The sequence below is a fragment of the Neolamprologus multifasciatus genome, chromosome 3 (genome assembly GCF_963576455.1).
Source record: "Neolamprologus multifasciatus chromosome 3, fNeoMul1.2, whole genome shotgun sequence".
In the NCBI taxonomy this organism is placed as follows: Eukaryota; Metazoa; Chordata; class Actinopteri; order Cichliformes; family Cichlidae; genus Neolamprologus; species Neolamprologus multifasciatus.
This window is the reverse complement of record NC_140441.1, coordinates 26,969,894-26,986,203: the sequence shown is the minus strand read 5'-3', so window position 1 is coordinate 26,986,203 and position 16,310 is coordinate 26,969,894. Positions and strand designations below refer to the sequence as shown.

The window sequence follows — 16,310 nt, the reverse complement described above, 5'->3', positions numbered from 1 at the left end:
AAGTAGTGCAGGGACACAGCAAGGTCGTCAGTGAGTTCAAAATAGATCTGTATGTCATCGGCGTAACAGTGGAAGGCGATATTGTATTTTTCAAAGATTGCGCCTAGAGGGAGCAAATACAATGAGAAGAGAATAGGGCCCAAAACTGATCCTTGAGGCACACCACAACAGACCGGAGCGGAGGAAGAGGAGAAGGTGCCTAAGTTAACTGATAAGGATCTATCAGCGAGATATGATTTAAACCAGTCGAGGGCAGTGCCTCTAATACCCACAGTGTGCTCTTAGTCTTAGTAATAAAATGTTATGGTCCACCATATCAAAGGCCGAAGAGAGGTCCAGTAAAACTAGGACCATAGAGTGTCCAGTATCAGTGATTACAAGAATATCATTAAGAACTCTAACCAACGCTGTTTCAGTGCTATGCAATGGCTTAAAGGCAGATTGAAATTTCTCAGCAATATTGTTCGTGTCCAAGTACGCCTGGAGCTGGGAGAGAACTAGTCTTTCCAGGATCTTGGACAAGAACGAAAGCTTAGAGATCGGTTTGAAAGGTCATAACAGTCAGTGTTTCTTTTTTTAAGAATCGGGTGGACTACAGCATGCTTAAAGGCCAAAGGAACACAGCATGAGAGCAAGGAAAGTTCATAAGAAATGGGATACTAGGTCCGATTACATCAAAACAGTCCTTAGCTAAGCGAAATGGAAGAATGTCAAGCACAGTATTGGTGTTATTCATTTGAACAACTAGCCGCTTAAGAGTCAAAAGTGACACAGGCTCAAACTGGTGGAAAGTTGAAATGTACTCAAGAATGGGGAGAGGATATAAAACAGGGGGAACGGAGGACTTAAGAGATGAGACCTTCTCTAAAAAGTGAATTTGAAATCGCTCACAAAGAGCCTGAGAATAAATTAAAGGCATGTCCGGGGAAGGGTTAACCACAGAGTTAAAAATTTTAAATAAGGTACGGGGGTTATGGTCATTGGCCAGGATGATTTTGGACAAGAAGGACACTTTGGCCGTTTTAGCAGCACTTTGGAATTTAAGCAGCTAGTCCGTAGCATGTCATAAGAAACCTGAAGTTTATCTTTTTTCCACCTTCTCTCAGCACGCCGACACACGTGACGTAAGGCGCGCGTAGTGTCATTAAGCCAACACTGAGAGTAGGTTCTAGGGCGCTTCATCTTAATGGGGGCAACAGTATCAAGGATTGAAGAAAATAGCGATAACAAAGAATTAACACAGTCATCAATCGAGCGAAAAGAACAACAGTCGAGAGTGACATATGCAGAATCCAAGAAAGACATAGAGAAGTTTGACATCGCTTCAGCATTAATTACACGTAGCGGGTGAAGGGGAGCCGCAGGATGTAGTTCATTAGTGCATAAGCCAGTATCAAATATAACTGGGAAATGATCCGAGATCCCAGCGTCACTTATATCCTTGATACAAATGTCCAGACCATATGAGAAAACCAAGTCCAAAGTATGTCCTTTAACATGCGTTGGGTCATTAACCCACTGAGCCAGGTTAAAGGAGTCCGTTAGAGCAAGGAAGTCTTTAGCAAATGGGTCATCCTTACAGCAAGTGTGTATGTTAAAATCACCGACAATGAGAACACAACCATACTTAAAAAGAACGGAGCCTAGGAGATCAGCAAAGTCTGTGATAAAATATTTGCTATATTTAGGTGGTCAATAAATCACCACGCAGAGGGTGGTCGTGGATGAAGTCATCTCCAATAATTGGACTTCAAAGCTAGAGTAGGCCGCTGCACTGCTAACAGTCCAAGAAGCAAAAACATAAAAACATGTCTTCCTTATTTATGCTGCTTAATAACTTCATCCATTATCTTAATCTGGGAGTGAGGCACAGGGAGAGCATGAACATTACATAAAATGAGTAGATAACATCCATCCTCTTAAACACTTATCCAACTCAGACTTGCAGGCCAGCCTGGAGGTTATTCCAGCTGTGTGTGTGTGAGAGGCTGCATACATTTTTTTTTTAACAAAACAAGGAATGTTAAGGTGGGATATTGAACTATCAAATCAAAAATGATAAATTAATGTATTTCTGGTTACACTGCACTTTTATATACATAAAAACTTGAGTAATTTTAAATAATTTGTACATTGATGCAAATTAGACTGAGTTTCTAACTCTAATTCTGCTTTTAGTTGTAATAAATTCTGTGCTGGAAATGGGAGATGAAGATCATGCTCTGAATGTGCAAGGCTATCTCTTGGCTCTTGACAGAGGCGGTTGCATTTTTCTCCCTCTCCCTCTCGCTTATCTTTCCTGCTTGGCTTCTCATGTCTTTTGTATAGTCTCACTTTCTAACCCTCAAAGAGTTTCTCAGTCTTGTTCTCTAAAACCTAAAGAATTATGGATTTGATCAACTGGTGCCGTAACGGAATTGACAACCTCCTGGTCTTGGGAGAGCCCGATTGTCCTACGGAGACATTTGCTGCTGGATACTCGATGGTCGGTTGCGTCGTGAGTCTGGCGACACGCTCGATGGAGGACAATGAATGACATCTACCAATTCGGATCCACGATAACAGAGTTCTGGCTGATTGGAGCTGGCTCGGACCTGGCTTATCGAAGAACAGGAAGCAGCTACAGCTGTTCAAAATCCCACAAGGTTGGCCGACATGATAGACTGGCAGGGCTGTGAGTACTCAGACCTGACATTTTTTCCTCTGAGTCTGAGACCTGACATTTTTTCTTCTGAGACTGAGACCTGACATTTTTTTGTCTGAGACTGATACCTGACAACTTTTTTCCTGAGACCTGACGATGTCCTAAAATGTACACTGTACAAGGGACTGAATCAACAGATTTCATGAGTAATAAAAGTACGCTAACAGAACACTAACAGAAATTGCCACATTGACTATGTCTTTCTGTTTGGTTTTATCTTCATGCTTCAGGATAATTTTGGACCAATCTGATGCCTCTGATGTTATGTGAAGGCTGTGTGCAGGCAGGAGTGGTGAACCCAAAGTGCAGACTCACGGCAGGCAAAAGTGTACTTCAAAACTCAGCTTTTATTGCTGGATGGCAAAACGTAACAAAAAATCCAAATAAACTTACATAAGCAGGCAGACAGAACACACAGCATAAATGAGGGTAGATTGCAACACCAACAAACTAAAACACAAACTTAAATACATAGAGGGAGCAATCAGGGAATGGGCAACAGGAGGGAAACACAGCTGGGGCAAATGTTTCCCCTGTTTCCTAACGAAACAGGGGAAGCAAAACCAGATACATTAACATAAGACATGGACCTTCAAAATAAAACAGGAACTCAAAACCCTGGGTCAACGACCCAGGCATCCTAACATCTGATAGTTTTTTGGGAAGAATAGTCTAAACATGCCTTTTGCACAGCATTGTGTACTTGAGAATTAAAGTAAACAAATGCAAAATTAGAATTTGTTCTCTAATGATAATTGATGTGTGAAGTAATGATTGTTCTGTTTTGCTATATAATGGTATATATTATGGTACAATCCTAATATGTATATGTATATCTTTTATTTTAGCTTCTTGAAGAAGCTTCCATGTTACTTAAAACTGATGTGGACAAAAAAGTAGTTTGAGGATTCAGTAAGTTGGCAGCGAAGCTTGTGTCAATAGCCCCAAACAGCAACCTTAAAAGCCTCTGCTTAAAATCTGTTGATGAGAACCAAACAGACACTGAAAGAAAAGGTGAGGGCACTTGGCAATAACATGCAAAAACATTTTTAACTCCTATCTCAGATACCACTTTTCTAAGGTTTCACATACAGCACATTAGTAAACACAGTGTCCCTCACAATATCTTGGGGCTGGTTGACCTTTTGACCTTTACATTTTTATTAATATCTTTAAAACAGAAGCAGCACAAACAACAATTTTAGCAGCACAAACATAGCACAGTTAATTGACAACAGTTTTGTTTGATTCCATTAATGTGGGGGGGCTGGTTGACCTCTGATGACCTCTAGAAATTTTTATTAATATCTTTAAAATGATAGCAGCACAAATGAAAATTTTTGCAGCACAAACTTGCACAAACGTTTGATACCACTTTGTGTGATTTAAAGAAGGTGGGGGAACCAACTTCACTCACATCACAGGACTCTGTACGCCCACACACATTCAAAAAAAAAATTGCCTCAATAAAAGGGCACTTTGGACACCCATCAGGAAAGGGGCGGGTGCTCAAGCCCGTCCCGCCACCCCCTCTGCACGTGCCTGAATGACTTATATGCTATTATTAGTAGTGGTGTTGTGCTTAGCGTTAAAATGCCTTTTTGTTTTTTTCTGTAAAACAAAGTGCCAATAAACCTTTAATATATGTCTATGTTCTTGTATTTATTTTACCCTACTCTAGTTAATTCAATTTAAGATACATTTTATTTTGAAATATTTAAAATGGTTCTTTAAAGAACCACTCAGAAAAAGATTTTTTAAGAAAGGTCTTTAAAGAACCATTTGAAAGACCCGTCTGTGAAGGTTCTCAGTCATCCAGGTCATCGTAGTCTAAGGAGATTAGAAAGAAAAGTGTCTGGACTTCTTTGAGTTGCTTGAAGACGTTTCACCTCTCATCCGATAAGCTTCTTCAGTTCTAAGGTCAAATGGTGGAGGGTCCCAGATTTAAACCCAGTGGGAGTTTCCCCCCAAAGAGGGACAAAGACCTCAGGAAATCACATGATAGGGTGGGGCCAGGTTTCAAAATGAGCTCACCCGAAACCCTGACTGATTGTGACCCACACCTGCTTTCACACCTCGGCTCATGTGATTAGGTAGAGGATCATCAGGGGGTCCTTTGTCCCTCTTTGGGGGGGATACTCCCACTGGGTTTAAATCTGGGACTCTACACCATTTGACCCTTAGAACTGAAGAAGCTTCTCAGATGAGAGGTAAAACGTCTTCAAGCAACTCAAAGAGGTCCAGACGCTTTTCTTTCTAAGCTCCTTAGACCATTTGAAAGACCATTTTAAAAATGGTTCTTCAAAGAACCATTGTTTGAAAGGTTCTTTGTGGCACTAAAAAAGGTTCTTCTATGGCATCAGTCTAAAGAACCACTTTTGGTTCCAGTTGGCACCTTTATTTTTCTGAGTGCAGGCTTCTAGAAATATTTGACAGTGGTGGAAAGCATAACAACATAAAAAATCATGTTCATGTTCCAAAAAAATTGTGTGCAGTTATAACATAAAAAGCTAAAACAAAACATAACTTAATTGCGTGCAACCGATGTAAATATTTTTTAATGTTAATCTAACAGATTTTTTTTCAGTGTACTAAAAAGTATTACTGGAAATGATCACTTGTCAATATGAACACTTCAAAGAATAACCTACACAGCTTAAAATCAATATTAACGTGAAATTTCAATACCTATAAAACATTTAAGGAAAGAAAGATAGGGTCAAACACAGTGATATTTAAAGAAGTCTTCACGGTGTGAAGACAGTTTAACTAATTTACTTTGTTAATATTATAATATTGGATATTTAAGATAATAATGTAGCATTGGAAAAAATATAGTTTACATTTGTACCTATAATAATTCTTGTACCTGTGCTCCACAAACAAACTTTTAAATTAGAAATAAAATATTTGAAGAAAAATCAGTATTTATTTCTCTCCTTTGCAAAAGAGTATGATCATCACATTGAACCAGCATAAAAGCTGTTGGAGAGTCATTGATAATTACAACTCTGTCTCAATGTCTTAGACTTTAAATACAAAAAGACTATGCTCAGTGTCTATGGTCACATGTTTTACTGTAACCAACTGTCATCGGTGCCTTAGGCCCTTTATGTAGTCGATGACAGATACAAAACAAAAAGGGACCAAGAAAACCAGAAGAACCAGACTTCATACTTTTGGTTGAATGCAGTGAAGGAATGCATTTACCTGTGTAAGCAGTTGAACCACAGTTGGAAGGTTATATGTAAGCTGTGATTGAAATTAAGAAATTTTAAGAATAAGATTTAAGATTTGTATTACTATTGTTGTTGTTGGTGCTGTTGGTTATGGTAGTAGGTTTTGTTGTTATTATTCAGGTCTGCTTCTGTTTAATTGGGAACTTTAAAGTCAAAATCATCATATTTCCAGGACTTCCGGGGTTTTCCCCCTCATCAAAATTTTGCGTCTTGCTTCCTCTCTACCGGTGTAGTTGTGGGCTGACTGTTCTCGCTGCATGGACCCGCCTCGTGGCAGAGCTTCAGTTTTCTCCAGGCTTCAGCTGTCACACCCGTCTCTTGAGCCACAAACAACATTCCTGTCCCAAGGTTGAAGCTTCAATCAGTTTTCCCCAGCACCACACCAAAGAAAGGTAAGCCAACACTTCTGTCTCCTATTCTATTGCTCTACATATTCGTGCCACCTCGTGTATTTAATGTTATTTTTGATTTGTGTGTGTGTGTGTGAAATTAAATACAGGTTCTACTCCTTTTTAAAATTTTGTAAATGTGCCTCTTCATTAGGAACAATGTAAAGTGTTGTCCTACTTTACAGGAAGAATAAAAAGCGAAGATGTAAGAGGAAAAATGATTCAGTTATTACAAAAACGTTCAGTTTTCATCAGCACCCTTGCTTGTCTCACTATACAAATTATACTAATAATATCAGATATCTATGGTAAAAGAATAACACAGACTGGTAGTGCTGCTGTTCATCATCCCAGCTCTATTGATTTTAAACATATTACTCAGTCAATGTTGTTTTCTTTCTTTCACTGTAGACAAAATGAATGTTGCTGTCTTGACTGCCATAATGGTCACTGTAGCCATGACTGCGAACTCTTTACCTTGTGAAGACACAAGCCCCCCAAGTCAATATAAAGAATTTCTCAAAAAACACATCCTTCAAGATATATTTGACCGAAGTCTTCCAATTGAGTGGGAGAGGTGAGTTAAAAAATGAATAGTTCCCTCCTTGATATTATATGATTATGTGAATATAATATACAGACAACAACAAAATAATTTTATTTTTATCTTTTATTTTTTTTATTATTATCATTATTATTAGATTTTTGAAAAGGAAAGGCCTTTGGTGCAGAACTCCATTGCAGTCCTTCATTGAGAGCAGTGATCAGGTGAATATCGAAGGGATTTGCAGCCAAAATGGTCGACGCCTAATCAATACACAAGATAACTTGTGTATCAGCAGTTCAGTCATACTGGTATATGACATCCAGTTTCTATATGGTTGTAATCTTAATGTGATACAAAAGCATAAGCCTGTGATTGTGGCATGTAATAATGTTAAAAATCGATGCCGCCCTGTGCATTTTGAGAAATACAAAAGGCAAACACCAAGCACTACGCCCTGCAGTAACTCAATTTTTAAATAGTTAATGTGCTAATTAGTCACTCAGGCTTTCAAATAAAATGTCAAGCTCAAAAGTCAAATAAATAAGTGAATAAATCTATCCTACAGAGCTTGCTGAATGGTGCAACTCTGTCTTCCTGTTTATTAAAGTTAACAGGGAACCGTCTAGTTACTGTTCAGTTAATCAGAGTAAATGTTCAAAGTCATCCAATTTGCTTTCATTTTACAATGCTGGCTTTAGCAATTTGATTAAATATGTCAACACAATGAACATAAAGAGGTAATCGTACGCATGTTTTACTGTAACTGAGAAGTCTTCATTACTGTTCAGTTTTGTTCTCTGAGTGTTGTGCTAAAGGTGTAATGAACGTCCATACTTATCTGTAATTGCATTATTTGGTGGTTATGTCATTTTCTTGTTCTTCTGTTAGTATGTGATTGTACAGGGTGTTTACATATCCTGAAATAAATATATGACAAAATTATAATTTATAATTTAAATTTGTTCTAGTGCAATACTGTGTTAATGTCAGCTCTGTTTGTGCCATTACTACACTTATCTTCCAATGTAAGAAGAAAAATTTAAACAAAAATCTTATAGCATTTTCTGAATGAGGCATAAACTCAGCAAACAGTGGTGAGTATTTGAAGAAAATCAACGATATATTTATCATAGAGGTGATTAGTTGTGCAAATGAACATCAAAATACAACTACTTCATCTATCTATCTGTCTCTCTGAGTGAATGGCAGAGTGAATCGAGCTGCGGATGGGAGTGTCGGAGTGAGTGGTTTGCTTTGAGTGATTTTTCTCTCTTTGCTATTTGTAGAAATGTTTAGCTGATTTAGAGTTTAGAAATGTGTTAACATAGAATCTAGAATTATTGTGGAGACATTGACACTGCCCTCAATGTAATAAAGGCCTGATGGTGTCCTGAATTTAGGAGCAGAGTATAGGAGACCCTCCCCAGTTGAACTGTGAAAGTAAAACAGAGTGGAGTTAATCCTGAGAGGAAATTCCCCAGAGAATGTTTAGGTGGGGGTCTCAACATTTGACCTGGATAACTGTGGTCTGGAAGGGAAATGGGTTTTTTATGACCTCTAGGGAGTCACCTACACCCACAGTGTTTTAACTGTCACGCACACTCACTTACGTGCACACACACATACACACAGGTATGCTACACAGTCACACACGAGCACTCACAGAGACACAGAGTTTGCAGCACACCGTAGGGGGGTTTTATGATGGGGACGCCTCTATAAAGCTGGCTGTAACTAACAAAGGGGTGAAGATTTTGCAGAGGGACACACCGGCCTCGTCTTCCCTTCTAGAAGTGCATGCTTAAATGAAGATGAATAAAGATGAATAAAAGTTTTGTGTAAAATGACTACTGAGTGCCGGTGCCGTCTCTGGAAGTTTCGACGAATAAAAGAACAGGGGTAAAACTGATTTCGTAACAGTTTTGGTGCCGAAACCCGGGATTCGCTCGAGGCCCAGAGAGGATGAATTGGCAGAGCTGAGATCGTGAAACGAGGCGAACAGAGAGCTAGCTCACATGATTAAAAGGTAAGCACGACCTGTTTATTTTCGAACCGTGCATATTGTTTAAAGCCTAAATTATCTGTTCGCTAAGTTGAACGTATCTCAGTGTAAAATCACTCAGTATGTTAAAGAAACGGTGTGTGATCCGTCTTAGTTAGTAATTAATAGAATCGGTGTTTCATCCGTGGCGATGTGTGATCCGTCTTTAGTTATTAGGAAAAAAAGTGGCGGTGTGTGATCCGTCCTCCGTGCGTTAAAGCAGGAAACGTGTGTTACTATTAGTTAGAAAGCGGGGTTTAAGGCCTTGTCGCCAGCTGAGAGCTGTGTGTGTCACGGGTTTGGTTACCCCACCTAGTCTCGGACGCGGGGCTAGGACCTGTGAGGGCAGGAGATCCAGGGTGGTGACCTGGGGATTCGTGGCTCCTTAAATAACTAAGTCGGGGAGAGGTCCCTGTCACAGTCTGAAGTATGCATAAAAGCAGGATCGGTTGCTTTCGCCGGTTAGATTCCGAGCTGAGTTGAACCAGTGCCTGATGCAGAAGGAGGACGGTGTAGTGTGTGTGAAAGCGCCGTTAGAGTCGGCGTCTCGTCTGAAGTACGGGAGTCAATTAAAGTAACAAAAATAATTTGTGTCTAAAAGTGTGTGTTTGTGGTGTGCAGAAATTGCGGCAGGAGGCCGTGTCACGAATTGTTGCAAACTGTGAAGTCAATTGGGGGGTTTAATTTGGTTTTATTTTTTATGGGGAAGAGAAACCAGAGAGAATCCAGTCCGTGGCGCAGTTTGAATAATTTGTGAGGCAACTGTGGCGCGATCTGAAGATCGTGAGCCTAATTGTCCTGGTTAGGTTGAGGTGTATAAGAGCGGACGGCACCCGCTCTTTGTTCTGATTAGGGCGTTGTCCTGAATCAGCAGAAGTGTCTCGCAGAAAGTTGGGACTGCAAGAAGTATGAAGTGTTTTTGAGCCAGCCTCGAAGGGCGGGTTCACAGGTGGAACGAACGAAGAGTAAAATGTGCGTGTGTGTGAGAGAGAAAAAAAAGGTGTGGGTGAGTGACCAGCCTGTAAGTGTGTGTGTGAATTCCTTGATGACAAATAGGGAGACAAAGTAGATTAGTTGATTTTCTGTGAAATAGTAATAGTCAAGAAGTTGTAGTTATCAAATAGGAGAAAATGAACTAAAGTAAATAAAGCAAATTAAAAGTGGATTAGCGTTAAAGTAATGATAAATAAATTGATCAAACTAATAGTGACATTTAAAGCTGACCAAGTATTCAAGGATGAATGGAGAATTTGATTGCTGACTGTATGAGAGCTGTTGGGGTGAAAGGAAAATGAGGTTGGAGGAGTGAGTTAACAGGTTAAGGTGTGGGTGTAAAACAATGAGGTAAAAAAAAAAGAGAAAGAAAATGATGAAAACAAAGAAAGTAAAAAGTGTGGAAGTGTGAGTGGGAAATTGTCTCCAACTGGGGGAAGCAGTGACACTACAGGTCACCTTCTTCCCCTGCTGGACACAAAAGAAAACATAATTTGGAGTGTTGTGGATGAAAAGAATTAACAACTACATCAAGAAGATTTTTGTGTTTGTGGTTAAGACCAAATAAAAATTTCATTTTTGGGGTTTAAAGACAGAGTTTAAAACAAAATGAGTGGAGATGTGTTGTTTTAGGAGTCATGAAAATATATGCAGTCACAGTGAATAATGAAAGTCTCTCAGTCTGTCGATTACAGGTGGGGAACGGACCTGGATCAATTCTCCATGGGCAGCAGTCGGAAGAAAATTATAGGTTAAAATCATTAGAAAAATAAAAAAAAATAGAAACACCCAGCCAGGATTTTTGGCTGAATTGTTTTGCAGCTTCCAGTCCTCATCCTGAACAAGTAAGCTCCAAGGAAGCTAATCTCTCCCTGAAGACACCGAGTGCAGTTCCAGAAGCACGAGCATGAACATCAACAGTGGACAGAAGTCCAAGAGACAATACCAGAGTTATGAGCAGAGAGGTCCAGCAGCGCTATGGGCAAACGACATCAGAAAGAGAAGATCCACCATCTAGATTGGATGGATGGAGATGCGTTTCCAGCAAGCTGCAACCTCACTGTGTGTGAAGGACTTTTGAGAAGACTGTCTGAGTTTGACATTTGCCATGTTTGGAGCGAGATGGCAATGAAAGAGACAGTGGGACAAAGAGATACACGGGACAAAGCTGAAAAGAACTGACTGCCATTGGACAGAAAAGTGGGAGAGAAGAACGGAGAGAAAGGAGCAGAAGAGGACTGAGGCTGCTGTTTTAGTTTGGGGAATCAAATTGGGTTAAGGAATCCAGGGAGACAAACGACTGCCTGGAAGTGGAGGATTGACACAGTGTCCAGACCACCACAAAAGGGGGAGGAAGACAAGCACTGAGGTATGCAAGAGTACTGTTAGAAGAAATGGAAAGGTGACACCACACATGCACATAATATGCACTAGAGATAACACAAAATCATACATAAAGTCGCACACATCAAAAGAGGGTATTTGTAGAAGGGGTTAACAACACACAGCGTGGTTGCCGATGGTAACCTACAAGCATTTGGGGTTTAACTGTGCCTGACTATGTCAGAGTTTTTCATTTAGATGTTTCTGAAACAAAATTTGGAGTGAACAGAGTTTTGTTTCAGAAAAAAGGGGGAAGGTACATAAAAGGATACATAGAAATAGAAAATGTATTAACCCGACTAACACACACACACACACACACACACACACACACACGCGTAATGAAGCTCATTAGGATCAAAGACAATTTTAAGTAGGCAATACTGTTACCATCATCCTGTCTGGTTTATTGAGTGGGTTGAGAAGTGATACATAGACGACTGAATCAGTATTATTTTGGGGAAGATGATAGCAGGGGTGAACAGAATCCTGCAGCCAGAGTTTAAATGAGTGAAACTAGCAGATTTTTTGTTTTTGTTTTGTTTTGTTTTTGTTTCTGAAGTATGGGGAAAGTTGTACCATGGCACCAAGTTTTAGATTTGGTGTTTTCTCACCTATAAGAGAAAGAATATTCTGTGACAAGTCCTAAGACCGGGCTTCTGTATTTTTATTTACTTTTGTTTTTCAGTTTTATCTTTTATTTTTCATTTTATTTTTATTTTTGAACAGTGCACTGATTTCTGTTTGTGAATTTCTTTTCTTTAAGCAGATCTGCACGTCGGGAATTAAAAGCGCTACACGTCGTCGAGAAAATTGTTGCAAGTGAGTTTCTCCACATTAAAATGGGCTCTGGAGAAAGCCACTTATTTGGGACAATTAGAAAATGAGAGTCCCGGCCTAAAAAGGATTCAGCGAGGTAATCCGACCCAAAGTTCTTCTTTTTTCTTTTTGAAATGATGTCATTTTGCTGAGGGTGGAAATCAAATGCGGCGATAGTTTCCACTATCAGCAAAGAAAGAAAGAATGGATGGATGAATGAATGGAAATAAAACAAACTGACTGACTGGTAAAAGCTGACAAGACTTGACTACGACTCAAGGTTAACCTCCACCTAGACAGGACAAAAGGGTGGATGAATTTATGTGTTTCTTTTTACAGGAGCAGAAAGATGACAGCAACATCTGAGGTTGCGTGAGCTTTGGCCGTACCGATTTAACTTGTAAAGGCCACTTTCTGTGTTTGTGAATCTACCAGGGGTGTGTTATCCATGGGCTTGTGTTGCTCACAGAAGTTACTGTGAGAAAGTGTGTATACACCTGCGCAGCGCTAACATTTGCATTCTCTTTTCTACAGCATTACAGTTCTTCATGTGATTTGATGATGTGATTTATGACAGGACAATTGGTTGATGTTTGTTTCTCTACTACAGGTTATGGATTGATGATGCTGTTACACTGTGTTGTTGGGAAAATGTTGAAGGTTACTTTGACGATGTGAATAATGTGGGAAATTTCCTGTGTTGAAACCAGTGTCATTCCTTTTACAGCAGGCTTAATTTTATGGCCTTTTACGGCACACCTGGAACCTATCGACCTGCGCCTGACCACCAGGATTGTCTATGTGTGCTCCTAATGTTGGTTTTTTCTAAGAGTGGATGTAGAGGGTTCAGCAGAAAACAGACAAGTGACATGAGGAAACAAATAAGATGCAGTGTTTATGGAATAGTTGAATATGAGCTCATTAGCTGGCCACTACTGAGCTCATAGTGATAAAATGGGTGGAGTGACATTGTTTAAGGGAAGTCACAGATTAAATTGTGGAATAAATTGGGATGATTCATGATTTGGGACAAATTATGGTAATAATAGTGATTTAATGATTGGAGAAAACCTGCACATGATACTTGTCTTTTATGCTGAATACTTTATCACTCTTATGATCTACAGTTGGTTGCAAATGTGAAGTTTGATTTAACAGATTTGTCTTCCAGGATACAGGCTCCAGGTGGAGCTGGGAATTAAATAAGCTGAACATGTAACTACTGATTAATGTTTTTACACAGGGTTACAGGTTGGAGTATGGCTGCTCCAAGTGGGAAACCCTGGAGATTGTTTTAAAGAGAATGTGCAACATTCTTGTACATGTCTCATTGGGGAGTTGACAAATGGTGAAAGCCATGTGGCGAGAGGAGTGTTATTTTTTAATCTGTAGATGTCGTGAGGTGCCATGACGAGAAGGAGTGGCTGAGAGGATCGTCCACAAGATGGGAGCTGAGGCCAGGAGAGAGGCTTCAGGAGGATCAGAGATCATCTTCAGCACAGCACAGATCACACAGAGAGCTGTGTTACTGAGCTTCCAGGAGATTGAGAGGAGACTTCCCACAGCAAGATTTTAAATAAAATGAGAGATTCATCGTTGACATTGAGGAAGACAACTAAGGTGTACGACGTGCTCTGCCTTAAATCTTCAGCAGCGTTGGACGTGACAACTCGAGGGATGGAGAGAGCGTGCCAAGCTCCAAAAGTGACAGCGCAGAGGAAGTCCAGCGATGGAATTGTGTTTCTGTGTGAAGCACAAATACTAGGAGACTGGGAAATAGTTGACACCACTTTTCCCAAAGATGAAGATCATCTAAAGTGTGTCACTTTGCCATGCAGATTTGATGCTCTGCAGAGAAGCCTTCTGTGAGGGAGAGATGTAAACAGACGAGTCTTTCATCTACATTTAATTCATGTCAACTTCTCTAGGCTGGTTGAGGGGGAATTGGAGAGAAACCGTAGTGTCAGGTGTGACTGTTGTAATTGTAACTGTGATTTTTTTAAAAAGTGAATTGCCCAGAGACAGATCTGAGTCCACTCCGGGGATACCATCATCACAGGCCATGGTGAAGCGAACCAAACGTAGTGAAACAGGTAAATCAGATGAGTGTTTTGATTATTATGGCAGTATAGAATTGGACTACGTTAAAGGGTCCACAATCTCGTATACATTTGATCTTTGTGCTGTCATTAAATGCAAGGGCTTGCTGAACAGTTGGGTCCAACATCTTTAATGGCAGTACAAAATCGGATGGCATTAGATATGTTATTGGGAGAAAAAGGGGGCGTCTGCGCGATGTTTGGGGATATGTATTGTACTTTTATTCCAAATAACACAGTCCCCCGATGGCTCTGTGACCCGAGCACTGGAAGGCCTAAAGACGTTGTCCACCACAATGTATGAGCATTCAGGATTGGATAACCCGTTGGAAACGTGGATGACCTCTGTCTTTGGGCAATGAAAAGGTTTCATTAGGTCAATTATGGTTTCTTTGTTTGTTTTTATTGCAGTATCAGTGACATGTGGGTGTTGTTGTGTGCCTTGTATCAGAGCCTTGTTCGTAAGACTCATCATGATGCCACTTTTGGGAAATGGGGAGTCACAGTATGAAAACATTATGGTGAAAGATTTAGTGTAGTTTTATCTGCCATAGGGCAGATAAAAAGGGGGATTTGTAGAAATGTTTAGCTGATTTAGAGTTTAGAAATGTGTTAACATAGAATCTAGAATTATTGTGGAGACATTGACACTGCCCTCAATGTAATAAAGGCCTGATGGTGTCCTGAATTTAGGAGCAGAGTATAGGAGACCCTCCCCAGTTGAACTGTGAAAGTAAAACAGAGTGGAGTTAATCCTGAGAGGAAATTCCCCAGAGAATGTTTAGGTGGGGGTCTCAACATTTGACCTGGATAGCTGTGGTCTGGAAGGGAAATGGGTTTTTTATGACCTCTAGGGAGTCACCTACACCCACAGTGTTTTAACTGTCACGCACACTCACTTACGTGCACACACACATACACACAGGTATGCTACACAGTCACACACGAGCACTCACATAGACACAGAGTTTGCAGCACACCGTAGGGGGGTTTTATGATGGGGACGCCTCTATAAAGCTGGCTGTAACTAACAAAGGGGTGAAGATTTTGCAGAGGGACACACCGGCCTCGTCTTCCCTTCTAGAAGTGCATGCTTAAATGAAGATGAATAAAGATGAATAAAAGTTTTGTGTAAAATGACTACTGAGTTCCGGTGCCGTCTCTGGAAGTTTCGACGAATAAAAGAACAGGGGTAAAACTGATTTCGTAACACTATCTAGCATAGTTTTTTTCAACACAAGAATGTTGTTTTGTTTGTTTGCTAACGGCTTGATTTTGCACTATGCCCGCTGTTGATGGTAACGCAGAGTTTGAGAAGCTGACACGCCGTCATGCTGTCAAACTCACACCAACTGTGAACTGTTCAGTGGAGGAGGCTGGTTTAGCTGTAGGAGAGGTGGTGGGTTATGACAGCATTAAAATCTGCCTCCCATATGAATGGTGTGATCGTTCTTTCTTGTTAACATATCTAAAGTTAATGACTTGGTGGAAAGAGGTGTCATTATTCATGACACTTTCACGCCTGTTCTCTCTTTGGTTAGCCCTGCTAAAAAGATTACCATCTCAAATGCACCTCCATTTATAAAAAATGAAACTTCAGCCAACAAGCTGTCACAGTATGGCCAAGTAGTTTCACCCATGAAGATGATTTCTTTGTTGTGCCAATCTGTGCTCCTTAAACATGTTGTGTGTCACAGTAGGCAGTCAGTGAGCTAAACCTGTCTTTCAGTTTCAAAAAAGATGGTTTCAATGACATGGTTTTGCTTTTTCAGAGAACGTGAAATGTTTTGGTTGGCTGTGGCTCAGGTGGTAGAGCAGGTCATCTACTGATCGGAAGGTTGGAGGTTTGATTCCTGGCTTCCCCTAGTCTACATGCCAAATATCCTTGGGCAAGATAACCAAATTGCTCTCCGATGCGTCCATCGGAGTATGAATGTGTGTGAATGTTAGCTATAAAGCACTTAGAAAAATGTGCTTGTGCAAATGGGTGTGAATGGGTGAATGCACAAGTTGTGTAAAGCGCATTGAGTGCTCAGATGAGTAGAAAAGCGCTATATAACAACCAGTCCATTTACCATTTTGGTTGTGGTGGAGAA

The 16,310-nt window shown here is 40.2% G+C and overlaps 2 long non-coding RNA genes across 2 annotated transcripts in view; both read left to right on the top strand.

The window, feature by feature from the left end:
• The window catches only part of LOC146522353 (uncharacterized), a 118,983-nt gene that overhangs the window by 42,163 nt on the left and 60,510 nt on the right, over nt 1–16,310 (top strand). The gene's annotated exons all lie outside the window — the stretch shown is intronic.
• On the top strand, nt 6,098–9,629 carry LOC146522359 (uncharacterized). Its single transcript, XR_014870092.1, has 3 exons — nt 6,098–6,335; nt 6,744–6,909; nt 7,034–9,629. It is a non-coding gene; the product is annotated as an uncharacterized LOC146522359 (long non-coding RNA).